The sequence below is a fragment of the Grus americana genome, chromosome 1 (assembly GCF_028858705.1).
Source record: "Grus americana isolate bGruAme1 chromosome 1, bGruAme1.mat, whole genome shotgun sequence".
Lineage (NCBI taxonomy): Eukaryota > Metazoa > Chordata > Aves > Gruiformes > Gruidae > Grus > Grus americana.
The window spans coordinates 115,888,886-115,907,499 of NC_072852.1; positions in this window are offsets into that span (position 1 = coordinate 115,888,886).

Genomic DNA, 18,614 nt, shown 5'->3' on the forward strand with positions numbered 1-18,614 from the left:
TTCGGGAAGCTCTTTTCCATATCATATACAGGACAAAGCACACTGCATCCAAAAGATGAATTAAAATTGCTGCTACTCTACTTTAAATCCTATCCTCACTTTTCCAGGTCAATCAGTTTTGTACAACCCCAGTTCTTGAGGAAAATATGAAGTTCTCTCTTCTTATGTGCTCCGCAGATGGTGTCTGACACAGAAGTATGTGGGAAACCGGTGCATTAAGTATCTGCTGTTTACTTGACTAATAAGCCAGTTTTCTGAGTTTCTCCTATTCTACCATTTATTGCTCACAGACAGCAGCGGTTCAATATTGCCCCGCTAGGCATTTACTCTTGTAAAGTTACATAGTTACGCGTCACTGCATACTTATATGGCAGCCTGGCTGAATGCAAAGTTCAAGGAAATGTATTAATAGACTATGCCATTCCCTGTCCATCATGTTGTGGGACCACTCCAATTCCTGTTCTTAGCTGTGCTGCTGCAGTATCTGTGATTATTCTGCCTTTTCTAGAGCTGGTTGCTAGGAGTATTTACATCTGGCTACTAAGGGTGTGTCGTTTTTCTTAACAGAAAGTATTACTGTTTAATCTTCTTTCTTAAATTCTGACTGTTCTGATATCCTAATATACTCCCAGCTTCACGGTTAGGTGACAATTTTGTAGAACTGAGCAGTAGAATGTGTGCCCAGAATTCATATTTTTTGCTATCAGTTTTTTGAAGCATCACCCACGCGATGTTTTCATATTTGCCCCCAAGGCAGATACTGTTTTTGACATGGCCTTATGACTAGTCAAACATTATTTGCAGCCTGACTTTTTAATGCAAACAAGCTAAGCATGCCTGGAGTTTTAGTTTAGCTTGTGTCAGGCCCATTATATTCACACATAGCACCCTAGAGCTACTTTTATTGGCACCAGCGTTAGAAGCTCCTCCTTCGATTCATTTGTAAACCCCATTCTTCACTCTCTTGGTCCATCTTAAGGGAAGTGTAGAGTGGTAAATCCATTACCTTGTCTCAAAAACTAACCCTTTCCCTTTTCCAGCGAAAAGACTACAGGATAGTTAGTGTTTTTATCTGAATAACCTGCCAACAAAAATAGCTTGCAACTTTTTAAATAAGCCTATTTTAATCTTAAATTATGTAAGAAAGCAAAACTTTCTGCTGACACAAAAATAAACTAAGTCTTGCTTGTGGCAGAAAGACCGTTCTCTTTGAATTTGGATGCTATTGCAATAGAGTAGTTGTCCTCACAGATATAAAAGGTACTTGTAAACCCCCATTGAACTCTGTCTTTGTGAATATAGCAGTACTTTGTCCTTATGCGAAATACCTGTAGAAGAAAACAGAATGCATTACTTTCATCTAAAATGTCAAAAGAAATATTTTCTTTCTCAAAAGTGGTCACTACCTATATGCCATAGAAGTACTAGAGATAAGACTTAATTCGTGCTGTGTCAGCCAAGTGAAATTCCCATTGTGGGGGAAAACAGGTTCAAAATACTATGTTGGAGTATTTATTTTAGAGTGCTTAGACGGTGGTGGCAGCTGGCATTGCAAGAAATTAAGACAATGAAGAAACTTTGCCATTTACCATATAACCTCAGTAAAATATTGTATTCTGCAATTTATTCTGCACTTTCTTTATTGGAGGACCTTGGCCATTTATAATGTGGTAATTTATAGTCATGAATTATGTTCAAATAGCGTTTGGCCCTTCTAACAATCCTTCCAAACCGGAACTGAATCTATATTGACATTTAGTGAAATTAATAACAATCTTGAAAAACATAAAATATAGGAAGACCATTGGACGAAGAGGTGCAGATGTCAACAGTCGTGCCTGTGCCGCAGGGAATGTTACTCACAAAAACGGCCTTGCCGAAAGGCAGAGAACCACCCTGGCTGAAGGTAGTACACCTCAGGAATAATGGTATCAGAATGGTCCCACTGAGAAACCAAGAGGAATGAGAGAGCAGCAGCCACAGTAGCAGCTACGTATTTATGGTAACTTAGGAACTCAAGTCTCATAAATGGTACCTGTCAACCTTGACTTTGGCTGAAGGGCCATTGTAGAAGAGAGGACAGAGATGGCTTCAGGTCACCAACGTGCTCCTCAGGATGCCAGCCGTGCTCTGTGCCACTTTCCTGCCACCACCAGCTAGCTGTGCGGGGAATACGTGCCATTTAACATCACGTGTTTGGCACGAAATGGCTGTAGCACACCAGAAAGGTCGATGCTACACTTTAATTGCAAAAATAAAAGTTGTCCTAATTAAGCCTTTTGGTATTTGAGTCTTTTAATAAATATTGCCATGTTTCATACTCAGATTAATGAGAATTTAATTTACCATTGTGAAGAGTTTTGGCTGAGACTAAATTTTTGGACTGATACAGAACAGAACAAAACAAACAAACAAACAAAACCTCAACCACGGATTTGAGGCAGGATGGTGGCTTTCACACTGAATAATTTGTGGCATTGACCTTAAAATGCCTAAACTAGGAAGTAGGTTCCCTCTGTAGTTAGCCAACAGAAACATGTTCTTCCAGGGCACGGTTCAGAGCAGGAGCCTGTTTCAGGTGCTTTGAGATGCCCCTTTCTCACCACAGAAGGAGCCAGGGAGATGAGCTTAGTAACTAGGCACCTAACGTTAGTCAACAAGCAGCCACAAAGCATGCCCACCGATTTAAGTTAAAAGCCATTCATTTTACTTCAGCCCATCATCAAAATGACATTTAGAAGAAACAACAGCTGCACAGGGCACAGCCACACACTCTTGGTCCAGCGGATCTTCGTCATCCTTAAGCTCTGCTTTACATGAAAGAGCCTGAGTTGCAAATTAAACTTGCCCATTCTTCTTCAGCGTGCGTGCACGATGTTCATCCGTCCTTGCGGGAGTCAGTGTTTGAGATAATATGCATGCATTGTAATACCTCTGAACATGTTTATTTAAAGCCATCCACTGCAAGATGTTATGCTAATACCTCAGAGAATGACGTAAATTAGGATGAATTGACTAAGTCCCCAGATCTTATTGCCGGAAGCACCCTCTACACAGAAGCATTGATAGAAAGTGCTATGTTATTATTACTAAGATGCATCAGTCACATTCAGAGCCCCGTGCTTCGGCACCACACACAGATATATAGTAAGAGACGGTACCTGTCCAAAAGAGCTTACAGAGCAGGACAAGAAGGACATATCATGGCAGAAAATACTATTATTTTAGTTTTATATAGCAGAATATAAAGCATACAGGGATTAAGTATGTATGCCCAGCATCAAATTGGAAGAAACCCAACAGCAAAGCCAAAATCCAAACCAAAAATCTCCTGAATTCACATTGGGGATTTAACTCTTTCTCTTGTGCTTGACTAGCCGGCATCATGTCAATGACACTTCTTAAACACTGCATAGTCTCTTTTAATTTGGGGAGGCAAATACCTCTGGCCTCAGCACTCTTCATTGTCATATCATATGTCTTTATTCTCAAAATATATGATTCACAGTAATTGCCTTTTCAAAGTCCAGCCCTAAAACAAATTTTAAAAATATTTCAAGCTTTTCAGGTATAAGGTGATGAACAGCATTTCTCTGGGAAAAAAGTGTAAATTGTTAGTGTCATGACTGTTATAACAATGACTGAAAAATGTTAAATGCTGTGCTGAGAAATAAAAGTGGGGTAAGAGGGGTAAAAGGGATAATTTAATTTTATTCTGAGGACACAAATGCACTAAATGACTGAAGTACACAAAATTCTCATTATATGTCCTTACGTTTTCTGCTCCTCTGAATTCTTGAACACAGTGGTTCTTCAGTGCAAGCAGAAAAATCAATGAAATGTCTTATTCCTGCTGAACCATGTTATCATAACGATTTGGTGTATTTTACCCATTATAGTTATCTCAGTTTGAAGTTTACGAGGGAAGGGAAGAGTGGTAGACGGGAGGAAAGGGCAAAAGGGAATAGTGTTACAGATAGATATTACCAGAATTTGTTTCAGTCAATGACATACATGAAAATTGAACTGCAGTAGATTTGCATGCATTAAAATACATTTTATCTGCATGTCATAATTACTTGCTTTCATTTCAATTACGTCCTTTTGATGTATTAAAATGGCAGTTATGCCCCGTGCCGTATTAGGCTTGTGTCTTTGACTGAAATCCAAACAAGCTTGTAATGAAACTGGTTTTGTTGACTTCTGGTAGGTCTGTATGGTGCTCAGTTAGATATGTCTGCTGGGATACGTGACTGTGTACTCTCTAACTGAATAGTTTTGGGATGTGTGATTAAGTGGTGTTAAATGTTTACTGATGCAGTCACTCTTCCAAATGAACAAGATATCATCAATATACCTAGATAATATCAATATATAATCTTTAAATAGCTAGCTGGGAGAAATGAAAACCTTCTGCTTAATAGGCCAGTCAGACTTTGAGTTATTCAGGAGTCTATAGCGAATGAAGTCAGTTTGGTTTAATAGTTATACATTTTTTAGTGCAGGATCACAAGCCAACGTACACAGTGGCTTAAGCACGTAGGAAAGAAAAATCCCTTATCCATACGCGTGGCTCCCAGCATACCATGGGCACCTACAGCCTGCTGTTTCATTCATTCGCTCCAAAGCAATTTGAGAAGAGGGTATATAGGCCAAGATAATATGTTGGTAGCTGCGGTCAAGCGGTTTGGAAACGTACATTGCAGAGAGAGAGGGGTGACCATCTGAGCAGCACGGTACCACTGCCATCGGAAGAGAGCTCCTGCACAAGGTGGACCTGTGCCATCCAACCTTCTGTCCTGCAGTGTTCCCAGATGGCAAAAATGGAGCTGTGGAGCTGAGAACTAAAGTCATGAGGGGAATGTGACAATGCTGCTCCCCATTTTTTCCTGAGATTGGACATAAGGCATGTGTCAGCAGCAAGAAACAGCAAGGCAGTCCTTGTGGGAGAGCTCTCTTCAAAGCACTTGGCAAGCGTTAATTTGTTAAGACACATTGCAGAGAGCAGCAGTATTCCCCAAATAGTGATCATGCACCTGCTTGGACGAAGCCCTGATTGCAAATTATTATGTAACTGAGATAAGATCACGGTTCTTGACCTTCTCATATCTTCCTGTGCATCTTCCAGGCCCAAAAGCCTTATGCACGACTACGATGCTGCACTGGACAGTAAGGTACAGGAGCCCAGGAATCTTGCTTCCTTGGCTGTGCGTACTCAGGGAACAGACGATATTTGTTTTGCCCTATCTAGCTTCTTTTCCTCATATGCTGAGAGAGCATGTATGAGAGAAAGACTTAGCATGCGCTCAATAAACAGCTTCCAAAATGGAGAGTAACTGGCTGTTTGGGATTGCCTTCTCCCGGGAGAATATGTTTGTCAGAGAACTTGATTTTTATTGGTTTTCCTCAGAATTAAGTACTTCCTAGAGAGTTTATCTGTTTTGTAGTTTATAGGTCTAAAGGCTGCTCTCATAAACCACTTCAGAGCAAAGATAAAGCTTCTTTTATCCCCCGAAAAGACTTTTCATGCTTAAGGCTATATATGGTTATTTATCCTACTTGTATTCAGATGTCTTATTTCTGTAGCATCTGATCATCACTTGGCCATGCGGTAGCAAAACTCCCTTCTGTTTAGTTCTCTCAGAGTTTCTTTCAGAGACCAGCAGAGGCAGAAGGAAAATCAGAATATGTTTTTTTACAGAGTATGAAACTGCTCAGTGGCACCTATGGCCTAGAAAGTCACAATAAGGCTGGCAGCATCTCTGTTAGATCTGTCTCTGCAGGGCGAACTTCTCTCAGTTTTGTGCAAAACCTAGGGAGGGAATGCCCTTCCTAAATTTCCAAATAACAGCTTCAGTAACATCATGTCAATTACCTGCCCTTTCACGGAGTAGACACTGGCTTGTTTTCTGTCAGCAAAGCGTTCGTTCTGCTCCGTTTTGGTAATCTTACTCGTAGAAAGGAAGGTCATGCTCCTAATGGACAGAGCTCATTCTGTGAAACTGTGAGGTTTAATTACTGGGCTATAAATCCTATACGTTAAAACAGTGAGTTTCACCCCTATTGATTTTAGTTTCTGCAGGCCAAGCAGTTTTTTCTCCCTCCCTCAGACTCCTCATCTTTTGCATAAAATATGCATTGGCTCATGCCAATGACAGAATCAGTGGAAGGACCGTGGAGATCCTATCCATCAGCTCCACAGGAGCTAGTTCAGTCCAGACATCAATCTTCACACTTTCGGACTGGAGAAGGATGCTGCCTGCTCTGAGAAATTACTCCAAGAAGAGTCTTTAATGTTTGATTCGCTTTCCTCAAGAATGAGCACTGCCTTGGAAGAGAGGACAGGAGCCGTGGGGGAATTCATAGGAAATAAATGTTACTGACAACGCCTGGCTGAACCAAGTGGAGTTTTGAAGTGGGTGTGCTTTCTGACTGCACGTAACCTTCTTTTCTTTCTGAATTTCCACACTATACTGTGCTGATATTTATTTAGACTGTTCTGGGGTTCCCACAGGGGGAGTCCTAACGCGACAAAGGAAGGTAAGAGGGATACTGGGTACTCCAAATTAGAGGTGAAAAACAAAGCAAAAAAGGCCTTTTTTGTGTGTGTAACTCCTATCTGATAAATAAAGACGACCCTCTAGCCAGAATTATAAATCAGCTGAGGCTGGGGTTTGTATATGCTTTGGGCAGGAGGAAGAGAAGTTCCCTGCCCAAGGTGATGGTAGAGGAACCCAGCAGGTCCCAGGAGGACATGGCCAAGGCTGTCATTTGGGAGTTTTTGGCTCCTTCTGCTGGAGAAGGGCAGAGAGGCCGATCCATCACCTCTCTGTGGCACACGTGCACGCAGAGCAATCCTGTTTGACATTTCCTTTCCATTCAAGAAAGTCACTGCCGCACAGTTCTTCCCGATTTTTCACCATGTTTTCAAGTAAAGTGAACAAGATTAGAACATATTGTTGGGGGGGGGGAATGGGAATAATTTTCAATTTAAAAAAAATGGCTTTTGAATCTTCAGCTTACCTTTAAATGAGCTAAATACCAATAAAGGGCAAAAATCAGCTTTGTACTTGGAGTTCCTCTCCCCTTCTTCACTAGAGTGACTAGTTTTCATCTTTTTTGTCTGCATGGCAGTCAATGCAGCAGCTATTAGAGTTTAGTTAATGCCAGGTTTTGGCCTATATCTACTTTTTTTAAAGCATCACTATTATTCTGGTTTCTGCAGCCCTGTAGGTGGGCATGGCCCTTTGTAGGCAAATAAAAAGACCATCTTCTTCTCTGCAGAGCTTAACATTTAAGTTTAAGGCTCCAATTCTATATTTTCAGACCAGTGTTATACTATGCAGAGCAAAGAGGCAACCGTGGACTCTTTCCTGCAGAGATATATTATATGTTTGAGTGACGTCCCTCTATTTTCCTGAACAGTTTGAGAAAAAAGTGACTTGTTCAAACTGTACTTGCAAATATCTCACAATTTAAAGTAAATCCTAGGCTTTCATGAGGAATAGTGGTTACTTCATTCATCTGGCCTACAAGACTAGTTATGCTTTAATGAGACTCTATTTTTAAGGGGCAGCATGGCCATGGAGGAAGGCTTGAGAGATGCAAAAGAATGAATGGAAGGCGAATGGGTGCTCTGAATAATGGAACAGATGAAAACTGAAACATACATCCATAATTAGTGGGATTACGCTAAGGATGAATATTGCTTTGTTTCTCTACGCTCATGTAAATTCATTATATGCTGTATGCATATAAAGCTAGCAATTAATTGGATACTCTGTCATTAAGTATTGTTTGTAATACAAAGGTTGCATTCTAAAGAAAAATCTAAACTTGTTATTAGATGCCTCAAAAATACTCTCACGTAATGCGTTCTCATTTTAAAAACAAGAGGAAGAAAGTACAGCACCGCACTTCTTAGGAAGATGTCAACGCGGGCAGCCTGCATGCATTTTTTCAAGGGCCCCCAAAACATCCTGCCCTCAAACTGTACCTCTGCCGTTGCACTTCCATCAGGGACTGTGATTTGGATTGCTCATTCCTGATGCCTCAACACTACTCTCTGCTAACTAATATCGTTAACCGTGAATCTCAGACTTTTTAGTGGGCTCTAATGTTCCTTATGGGAAAATTCCAGTTTTGAACTCTTTAGTAATTACCAATGCAACTATAAGTCTCTCTCAGTTAACAGCTTGTTATGCTTAAGAAGTAAAGAGCACCGGAAATTATTATGGTCCATATGTTACTAAAAGGGTTTTGATGTGGATTAGTGGCTTATGTAACGGGTGGCCCTAACCCACATTGGGCTTAATTTAGGGGTTTTTCTCCTTTTTTTTAAAAAAGGCTTGTTTCCTAATGATAAGCTTGAGTACTAATTTAATTTACATTTTGCTGCTCTTAGGCACAATCAGCATACATTGGAATAAACATTTAAAGCCCCTTATGAAACAAGTTGTTGCTTTTGCCATTATTCTTTTTACTTTTTGAGTAATGTTCTTGTTTTTCCTTGATGAAATAGTCTAGTTAGGTTTGATTTGGAATTACAGGAACTGCAAATTAAAACAATGACTAACGGTCTGTAGTCTTCTTGGGGAAATGAAAAAAAAAAAACTTCAGGAAAGTTCGGCAATGATGGGAATTTTTCAAAGTCCTGGTCTAAACGAAGGCCAGAAGATGGCTTCAGACATATAAAGAAAATAAAATCAAAGTCTACAGTATAAAATAGTAAAAGTGAACTATTAGATAGTGTAGTTGAGGAAAAAAAGAGAGGTTGAAATTGGTGATGAATTCTAAGTTTATCACTGAAAACTCTTCAAAAATTTAAAGTACTGAAGTGTATTTTTTATTCTTTGTGTTTCCCGATAGACAGTAACATCACTTCAGTACTGCATTTTAGAAGATGTAGGCTGTATCTAGACACTCAAATGCAGTTTTTCAGAGAAGACATATGTTCACTTGTGATGTGTCAGGTTTTGTTGCCAACTTGATGTACTCTGGGGCAGTTCTAAAATGCTGAGCTGTTTCAGAAACAGTTCCAAATTAAATCAGAGACATACATATATTCAGCTTCTCTGAAAGCCAATTTTTTTAAAAAAAAAAAAAAAAAGACAAAAAGTCATCTGTCTCTTATTATCGGGTATTAATCTCACTGCTAATTTGAAAAGAATCTAACAGATTCACGAGGCATTTCTTCCTCCACAGAAGTCACGTGGATACACACCCATTACCTATTTATGCATGTACTAACTTGGGGTGTACTGTTGTTCTGACTAATTTACCAATGCAGAAATTGGAGGGGTCTTTTTTGTAATTCCTGAACTTCTCCTGTCCAGGAATTTTTTTCAAAAAAATTGTCTTTACATGTATCACTGTTTTTTCCACTGGCCTCAAGGCTACTTTAGGGAACAGGTTACCAGCCACAGCTAGCAGGTTAGCAGCTGCATACCTGAAACCCTTTAGCATCTTTTTCTCATAGCTGAAGCCCTTTAGCATCTCAGACTGCTCACACAGTGGCCCTTATGGGAAGGCTGCAAAACTCTGAAAGCTACTCTAGAATACATAATGCTGGATGCCAAGAATTAATTGGTCTACTTCCCAAATACTGATACAACTCCCACTTCTGAAAAAAATTTTTTTACTCTTTCACTGAACTGTTAATCATTCTTGCTTGGGATGTTTTAGAGTTGGGTGTGTGTTTGTTTGTTTGTTTGTTTGTGGGTTTTTTGTTTTTCTCTCTGAAAACCATTTTAAAGTTTTATTTTCAATCTGGAATATGGTGATGTCCTGAAGTGGTCTTTAGGTTACCTGCAAACATTTTACCTTTTTAGTAGTTCCTTTTAATGTCCTCTCAATAAAATTCTTTACTTGATTATAGTTCTACTTCTTAAGTTCGATATTATTGTGGATTTGTGTTTTGACTTTTCAGCCTACAAAAAGGTCAAATTTGAATACTTTTACGTCTTTTACCAAGAAGAACTTTAGTGGCCGCATCTTAAAACAGGTCACATTCTCTGCTTGAAACTAAATCAAGAATGGCTTTTCCTTTGTGGATTTTCTGACCAATTAATTGAAAAAGCAATTCTTTACAGTGTTTAAAATAATACTGTCTGCAACATGCCCTGTCATGATGGGTATTTAGTCTATCTGGAAGAGATGAACTCTCCTATTGCTATTGTGATTACCTGTGCTATCTGTGGCAGGCAGGGGTTCAGCCATCCCCAGCAAAGCAGGGCTCCATCACACATAATGGTGACTTGGGAAGACAAATGTCATCACTCCAAATGTCCTCCCCCTTCCATCTTCCTCCCCCAGCCCCTTATAAGCTGAGCATGATGTCATATGGTAGGGAATATCCCTTTGGTCAGTTGGGGTCAGCTGTCCTGTCTGTGTCCCCCTCCCAACTCCTCGTGCACCCCCAGCCTCCTCGCTGGTGGGGTGGTGTGAGGAGCAGCAAAGGCCTTGGCTCTGTGTAAGCACTGCTCAGCAGGAACAAAAACATCCCTGTGTTATCAGCACTGTTTTCAGCACAAATCCAAAACACAGCCCTGTACCAGCTACTATGAAGAGCATTACCTCCATCCCAGCCAAGACCAGTACACACAGTTAGATTTGATTCCAGGCACTCCTTAAATTATAATTTTAGTCCCTGAAATCAGAACTGGTCTGATTATGTTCCTTCTACCAAGTTTCTGAGATATAACTTTAATCATAATGTCAATTTTAAACCAGACATTCCAGTTTCTCTGTCCTTCATGTGGTTCAGAGTTCTAGCACTAGTACAAACAGGCACATATTATATTTGGTCTTAGCCTGCTTGCCAATTTTTATGTATGTGCTGAAATGGGGATTTACTTGTTAAGCTGCACTTTACTGTTGCTTTGCTGCATTTTATGTTTCCACCCTATCTTTTATTTGAAGATCTAGTGGTTTTGTACTTTACCCCTGTGAAATGCACCATCCTGTAACATGTGCTTTCACATGTCTTGACTTTCTCCCAGTCTTAGCTTAAAATTTTGCCCTTAACTTTTTAATTTTAATTCTCATTTACCAGGTTTAATTTTGGATTATACAGATCCAGTCCTTCCCAGATAGTAATAAATCTCAACTGTCCTTCCTGGCACCCTGTTTTCAGTGAAGCACTGAGTCTCTGCCCCTCCATCTGCTGCTCTGTGTGTGGGTCTCGTAAGCCTGAGCCTCTCTTCCTGCCTACGCATAGATTTCATCTCCACAACATACATCACAACGTTGTTGACATTTATCCTTTTTGTTTTTGAAGAGATCATTTATGTGCTTCATGAGGTCTGTCACTTTTACAGTTGACAGGCCAGAGAGGGTCTTCTCTTCATCTAAGTGCCATTACAGCGACCACAAGACTAGATATTTATATCTCAGGTAATTGCAACCCTTCATGTTATTGACCAGATGCTGAAAACGTATATGACAGTAACAACAAGGAAAATGCAAAGTAAAAGCAGCTTTAACAGACGTGCTCTCTTTCTTTCCATGTGTTTCCCTAGGCCTATGTGGCTGCACACACGAGTGCACAGAGTTCAGTTCCAAACGGTGTAGGAAATCAGCCTGGAATCACCGCGTGAAAGGTACTGAAAAAGTCAATTTACTGCTCAGCTGTGGTCTTTAGGAACTATTTAAAAAGGCGGAGAGGAGAAAATAGATGACATCACTATGTCAATGAGAGAAAAAGCAGCTCACCTGATGCCCTGAATATCGTGTACCACTCCTGTCAACCTGGTCACCTCAGGAGTACGTAACAGGACGAGACAAGTTCAGACAAAGGGAAATGCGGTGGTGCAGGGAAGGACTTTTGAAGAAGGAGAGACTGAATGGAGCGGGACATTTTAGTTCGGAAAAGAGGCAATAGCAAAGGGATCAGAAATCATGAACGGCAGGGAGAAGGTAAAAAAGGGATATTTTTTCCCTACTTCTGCAAGCACAGAAACTAGCACTCGCCAAAAGAAAAAAATCAGGTGGCATGTTAAGACAAGCAAAAAGAAGCACTTTTTCACAAAGCACCCAAACTGTGGAGCTCATTCACAGATTGAGACTAGGCAAATGCAGAGAGGAAGCAGCAGCTCCTGTCTGAGGAGCAAACATGAGGCTCCAGTTACAACCTCTGGCTAAAGAAATCCCTAAAATGCAGATTGCTGAAAATGCAGGATATATTACTGTACACTTGCTATGATATTTTTTCCTTGAGTGAGCACTTCTGTTCACATCAGAAACAGAAGAAGGAGCAGGAAGATTGTTGGTCTGATGCTATACAGTTAGTCTTATAAGGTCCTTTAAAACTGTAGCTATTCAGAATAATGAACGTTGAAAATGAGGATTCAGCTCTTGGCATCTCTCTGTTACACTGCTGGCCAAATGCACTTACTAGTGTTTTATTGTTTTCCTTTTACTGCTTTCTATACGCTACAGTATTACTCTATGAAAACACAAGTAGTAAACAAACTTCTAACTGTTTGTATGGATTATAGCTTTTACGACAAAAATATTTTCCATCAGGAAATGAGTTTTAATATTCTAGGTGGAAGAAATATCCTGTGTGTAAATATTTCCCTTGCAGATGCCACTGCAATAGACATAATTTTACATGATTGAACCAAGTGATTTAAGATTGTACCATACTTGCAATCAACTACCAAATATAATTGTCAGACATGCAGTTGAGACAAAGAGGAATTTGATGTGTTCTACCCACTTCTCACTATAAATAACAAAAAAGGCATAATATGAGACATGAAAGACTGTACAGCGTTTTGTGGACTTGTTTGCAATAACTAAAGCAAAAGTGTGTTCCTGGAATGGTTCAGCATTGACCTGAAACTGAATTTTATATACTCCTGATTCATTTCTTGTTGCAGTTTGTGTTGGGTTTGCGTGGCAAGGTTTTGGTAGCGGGGGGGCTACAGGGGTGGCTTCTGTGAGAAGCTGCTAGAAGCTTCCCCTGTGTCTGACAGAGCCAATGCCAGCCAACTGCAAGACGGGCCCGCCGCTGGCCAAGGCCAAGCCAATCAGCACCTCTGTGATAACATATTTAAGAAGGGAAAAAAACAGTTAGAGAGAGCTTTTGCAGCCGGAGAGAGGAGTGAGAAGATGTAAGAAACTCTGCAGACACCAAGGTCAGTGCAGAAGGAGGAGGAGGAGGAGCTCCAGGCGCCGGAGCAGAGATCCCCCTGCAGCCCGTGGTGAAGACCATGGTGAAGCAGGCTGTCCCCCTGCAACCCATGGAGGAAGGATGAGGGGGTGTAGAGATTCCACCTGCAGCCCGTGGAGGACCCCACGCCGGAGCAGGTGGAGGCACCTGAAGGAGGCTGTGGCCCGTGGGAAGCCCACGCTGGAGCAAGTTCCTGGCCAGACCTGTGGACCCGTGCAGAGGGGAGCCCACGCCAGGGCAGGTTTGCTGGCAGGACTTGTGACCCCGTGGGGGACCCACGCTGGAGCAGTTTGCTCCTGAAGGTCTGCACCCTGTGAGAGGGACTCCATGCTGGAGCAGGGGAACGATGAGAGGAGTCCTCCCCCTGAGGAGGAAGAAGTGGCAGAAACACCGTGAGATGAACTGACCATAACCCCCATTCCCCGTCCCCCTGTGCCGCTGAGCGGGGAGGAGGTTGAAGCCAGGAGTGAAGTCGAGCCCGGGAAGATGGGAGGGGTGGGGGGGGAGGTGTTTTAAGATTTGATTTTATTTCTCATTCCTCTACTCTGTTATGCTTGGTAATAAATCAGATGAATTCCCTCTCTCAGTTCAGTCTGTTTTGCTCGTGACAACAATTAGTGAGTGATCTCTCCCTGTCCTTATCTCGACCCACAAGCGTTTCGTTATGCCTTTTCTCCCCTGTCTAGTGAATGAGGGAGGTGATAGAGCGGCTCTGGTGGGCACCTGGCCCCCAGCCAGGGTCAACCCACCACAAGTTACACAAACAATAAATATGTTTCTATTGTACATGCAAATGTGGAAGGAATGCTGAGAAGCTGCATGCTAAGCACCAGTTATCCTGCACATTGAAAATATATTACAGAATGCTAGATATTTCACGAGTAGAGCAAGACGGGATTTCTAGATTTAACCAGGTGGAATTATGTTGCATTGTAGTTTGACAATAACAGGAAGGTGATACTGAACTTCAACAGTTCAGGAGCATTTCAGCTTGGCAGAGAAGGACCTGGGGGGTGGCTGTGAAGTCAAACATGAGGAAACGATGTGTCCTTGCGGCAAAGGAGGTTAATGGTATCCTGGGCTGCATCAGGCAAAGCATTGCCAGCAGGTCAAGGGAGGTGATCCTTCCCCTCTACTCAGCACTGGTGAGGCCGCACCTGGAGTGCTGGGTCCAGTTATGGGGTCCTCAGTACAGGAGCGACATGGACACATTGGAGAGAGTCCAGTGAAGGGCCATGAAGATGACCGAGGGACCTGGAGCACGAGAATTAATTTCCTCCCATGAGGAAAGGCTGGGAGAGCTGGGACTGTTCAGCCTAGAGAAGAGAGGGCTTGGGGGGATCACATCAATGTATAGAAATACCTGAATGAAGGGTGCACAGAGGATGGAGCCAGGCTCTGCTCAGTGGTGCCCAGTGGCAGGCCCAGAGGCAATGGGCACAAACTGGAACACAGGAGACTCCATCTGAACATCAGGAAACACTTTTTTACCATGGGGGTGACTGAGCACTGGCACAGGTTGCCCAGAGAGATTGTGGAGTCTCCACCCTGGAGGTATTCAAAAGCCTTGGCCCCTAGGCATGGTCCTGAGCAACCAGCTCTAGGTGGCCCTGCTTGAGCACGGTTTTTGGACAAGATGACCTCCGGAGCTTCCTTCCAACCTCAACCAGTCTGTGATTCTGTGATTCATGGCATTCTCAAGGCTGAAGTAGAATAAGGTTGAAGTGCACTAGAATGACTTGTGTTCCTAGATTAGAGGGGCAGCAAGGAAACATCATGTGGCTTCATGAAGTTTGGGATTAAAAACAAAATCATTGGCCATGAACAGAAAAGCAGAGACATCAGGAGACCCCTTGAGGCTTTCAGAGCAAAGGATTACAAAATTAAGTTGCTATTAGCTAAGAAATTAAAGCAAAAAAATAAAGTAAACAGTAAAAATACAGTTGGGAATAGTCATAGAGCAGGAAGTAGTGGGCATATGAAAGACCCTTTAGGAAGTGTCACTACATCTCCTTTTAGTGACTGTCCTCAGAATTACACCTGGCAGTGAGTACTTTGGTCTTTGTGCCCATTAACTTGTTGGCATCATTTCACTTTCCATCCCTTTCTGCTCTACTTAGGGAGTCCAAAATCACAATGGCAGCAACTCTTCTCAGTATTTTGGAGGCTTTGATCATGGGTTATTTGTGCTAACAGTTGTTGTGTCTGCTAGGTTAGCATGTTATGTGATCATATATTATGGCAAACTTTTTGGACATGGATTGAAGGAATGAATGCTCCTATCAGAAAAAAATGTCTATACTTTGCTGGTAAATTAGTACAACTCCATCAGCCTCAAAGAAGTATACCAGTTTTCCCCAGCAAGAGGTCTCCCACTGCCTATCCTTGGGCACAATGTGAGTGACAATTTCCAGTCATTACCAATGTGGAGGAGCTACCTGGAGCTGTAGCAGGCTACTAGGTCTCCCCAGCAATGCAAATATCATCAGCAAATACTAGATGCTACTTACTTCTTTGTGTGAGCAGCACACCTTAGCACCTGTTGTGCATGCCTCAGAGCCCATTGGTAATTCTGGAGTTCTGTCATTCATCAGTGTTAAGAAAACAAGCACACCTGAATATTTCAGGGATGAAGAGCTATCCTGCCATCTATTCAAAACATAATTTTTTTTATGTATCTGCACCTAGATAAAAATACACTTTAAAATCTTAGTGAAATAGAACAAACATGATACACCCAAAGGAAATATTTCATAAAAAAACCAACAAGGTAGTTTTAAAATGAAGACTAGTTTTACAGCCATCTTTAGAGAAATGAGAGAAGATGAAGAGATGTGAACATAATGCTTTCAAAAAGGGGAAAATATTAAAGATTTCTTTATTTTGCTCTTTTCTGAAATCAAATTCTTTGAGAAATCACAGCTGTACTCAAGCTAGCAAGAACATACTGAGCAGTACCTTCCCCTGATAGGAGTCAATATTCCCTTTGAATTCAGCACAACTGGGACTTTAGCCATGTTGCCGATATTAATTTTCTATGGATACTCAAAACTGCCTCACTAACCCACTTAGGTGAGTTTATCCAGCCACACAAACACTTCTCTAATGCAAGACCCCAAGGTGTTAAACAAGGTTGTAGTCTCCTTAGTTTTTCTAGTAAATCTGGTTAGTGAAACATTTTTTGCCACCCGTGAGCTGAGAAGGGCTTGCAAGTTGTTTAGATTCACAGCTACACTAACCTTTCTGGCACTAATGCTGCTCTTCTGTCTGTCATTCGTCTCCTCTGCTAGGTCCTTTATCATTTATAAAATATTCCATCTAAACATTTTGTACATGGAAAAGGAAAGAAAAGGAGCTTTAATCTTACGAAGTGTTTAAAAAATATATACAGCATTGGTTTTTCAGCTGTTATCTGTATCACAATATGGAAATGAGAAAATTGGGCTTTAAAAGATTCATTGAGCTCCTTTGCCATTATGCTAGGTCCCAAATGGAGCTGTTAATTTTGCCTGGGAAGGTACAACTGAAGTCAAACTGGGAAATGAAATGAGCCACTGTTAAAAATGAAGGAGCTACACAAGCAGAGGAGACAAGGAGACAGTGCCTCTGCACAGCTGGGGAGGCAGAAACCTCACCTGGGATGTTGGGAACCAGCAGGATGAGGCTAGGGGAACCTGTTAAAATACTCATAAAATGCTAGAGTGATGATGCTCATTGGGATCTACCTACTGTGAGATAGGCCTGGTCACAAACATATTTCGGAGAAACCTCATAAGTACTCTACTGCTACACCTGTACCCTTCATGCCGCATCTCCGGTGAGCAGTTACATCTCCAAGCACAATCTTAGGACTCGCTTTGCCTGAGGGGAAGTCATTGACTCAAATTGGTTGTTGCTGAAAAAGCACGTTAGTTAATAAATCCACCACAGTACGAGCAGTGAAGGACTGCAAATATGACAGCGCCTTGTTTTGGGGAGGCAGTGTGGAGGGGCTGTGTGTGCTAGCTCCCCCCCCCCCCACCTCAGATGGTGGTCTCTGATGGGCAGGGTGTCCATTTGCAAGCCAAAGTCTGCACTGCAGCTGCCAGCACAATTTGTTGCTTGTCAAAAAAGCAGCAGAGCCACTAGGGCTCTGCGTTGCTCACTAGTAATGAAGCTCAGATTAATTCCAATATTAGTTCCTAGTTCAACAAAGAAAAAAAAAAAGGCAAGCTGAAAACAATAACCCTGGGAAGAAAATACAAACCGTGTGCGAGATCCCAGACGGCAATAGGCAGAGCCTTGTTCCTGCTGACTCTTTTAATGAACTAAACTACCTTCTATTTGGGGTTTCATTAAGTATGAGCCCCTAAAGCTTGTTTCTTCATAGTCTGGAGTTTTAAATCAAGATTTGAAAATCCCAGTTGATGAAGCAGCTGACGCATTTCTTGGCAGCCTTGTGTGAGCATGTATTTTGTGCTTTTTCCATTCAGATGTCATTTGGTACTTTCCTTGACTTGGTTGAATGCCTCATGACAAATCTAACTATTCCTTTCACATGTGTGCGGCTAGGTCTGGGTCTCATGTATAGTTTAATGATACATTTATTAGCATGAAAATTTCACAACCATGAGTCTTGACTCAGGCAAAACTATTTATTGTTTTGAGTAGGAGGTCTCCCTGAGACTAAAGGGCGCTTTCAGGAGTTAGACCCACCAGACAAAACTCTTGCCCTGCTGAAGCTGGTGAGAATCACGTTGGTAAATAACTACGGGCAGAGCTTTACTGGCGGAGTTTTGCGTTGTGAGCTACATTGAGGTGGGCGCTCAGCTTGACTGCAGACAGTGGCGATGCACTGATTTACACCAGCTGAGAGCTCGGCTGCTCCATTTCACACTCGAAAAGCAATCCGTGCCTGCTCAGTAATGCATGCAAGCATGTACTTAAAGTTAAGCATGTGGTTAAATGTTTGCTGAAGTGGGCCTCAAAGCACAAAAGATGGGTATATTTTCCTCCTCTAACTACCCTTTTAAAAATAATTTCGTCCATTATTTTGCATGCTTTTAGGGAAATGATGTTATGAAGAGCTCTGATTACCTGCTGTCAGTGAGCTGCATGACTTTTTCTAGCACAAAAACAAGAGTGAAAAGTATGTTAAATGCTGCTTCACTGAAAGTAATTATTTTAATGCATTGTCTAAGTGCTCATGTAAAAACTGCAATTACTAAAAATGCATTGACTCAAGTGTTCTCATGCACAATGTCCAAATTCCTTAAGGCTAGCAGGTAGCAAAGCCTGTGTTCTGAAACAGATTTCAACTTTCTTATTAATAACCTGATTATTTCTAACAGGTATAGCCCTTTGGTTGCAATTTGTACTACAAATGATGCTAATGTTTTTGTCGCAGAGTGCTGAATGACATGTTTTCCCTGGAGTGCCTTCCTGTAACTCAGATCAA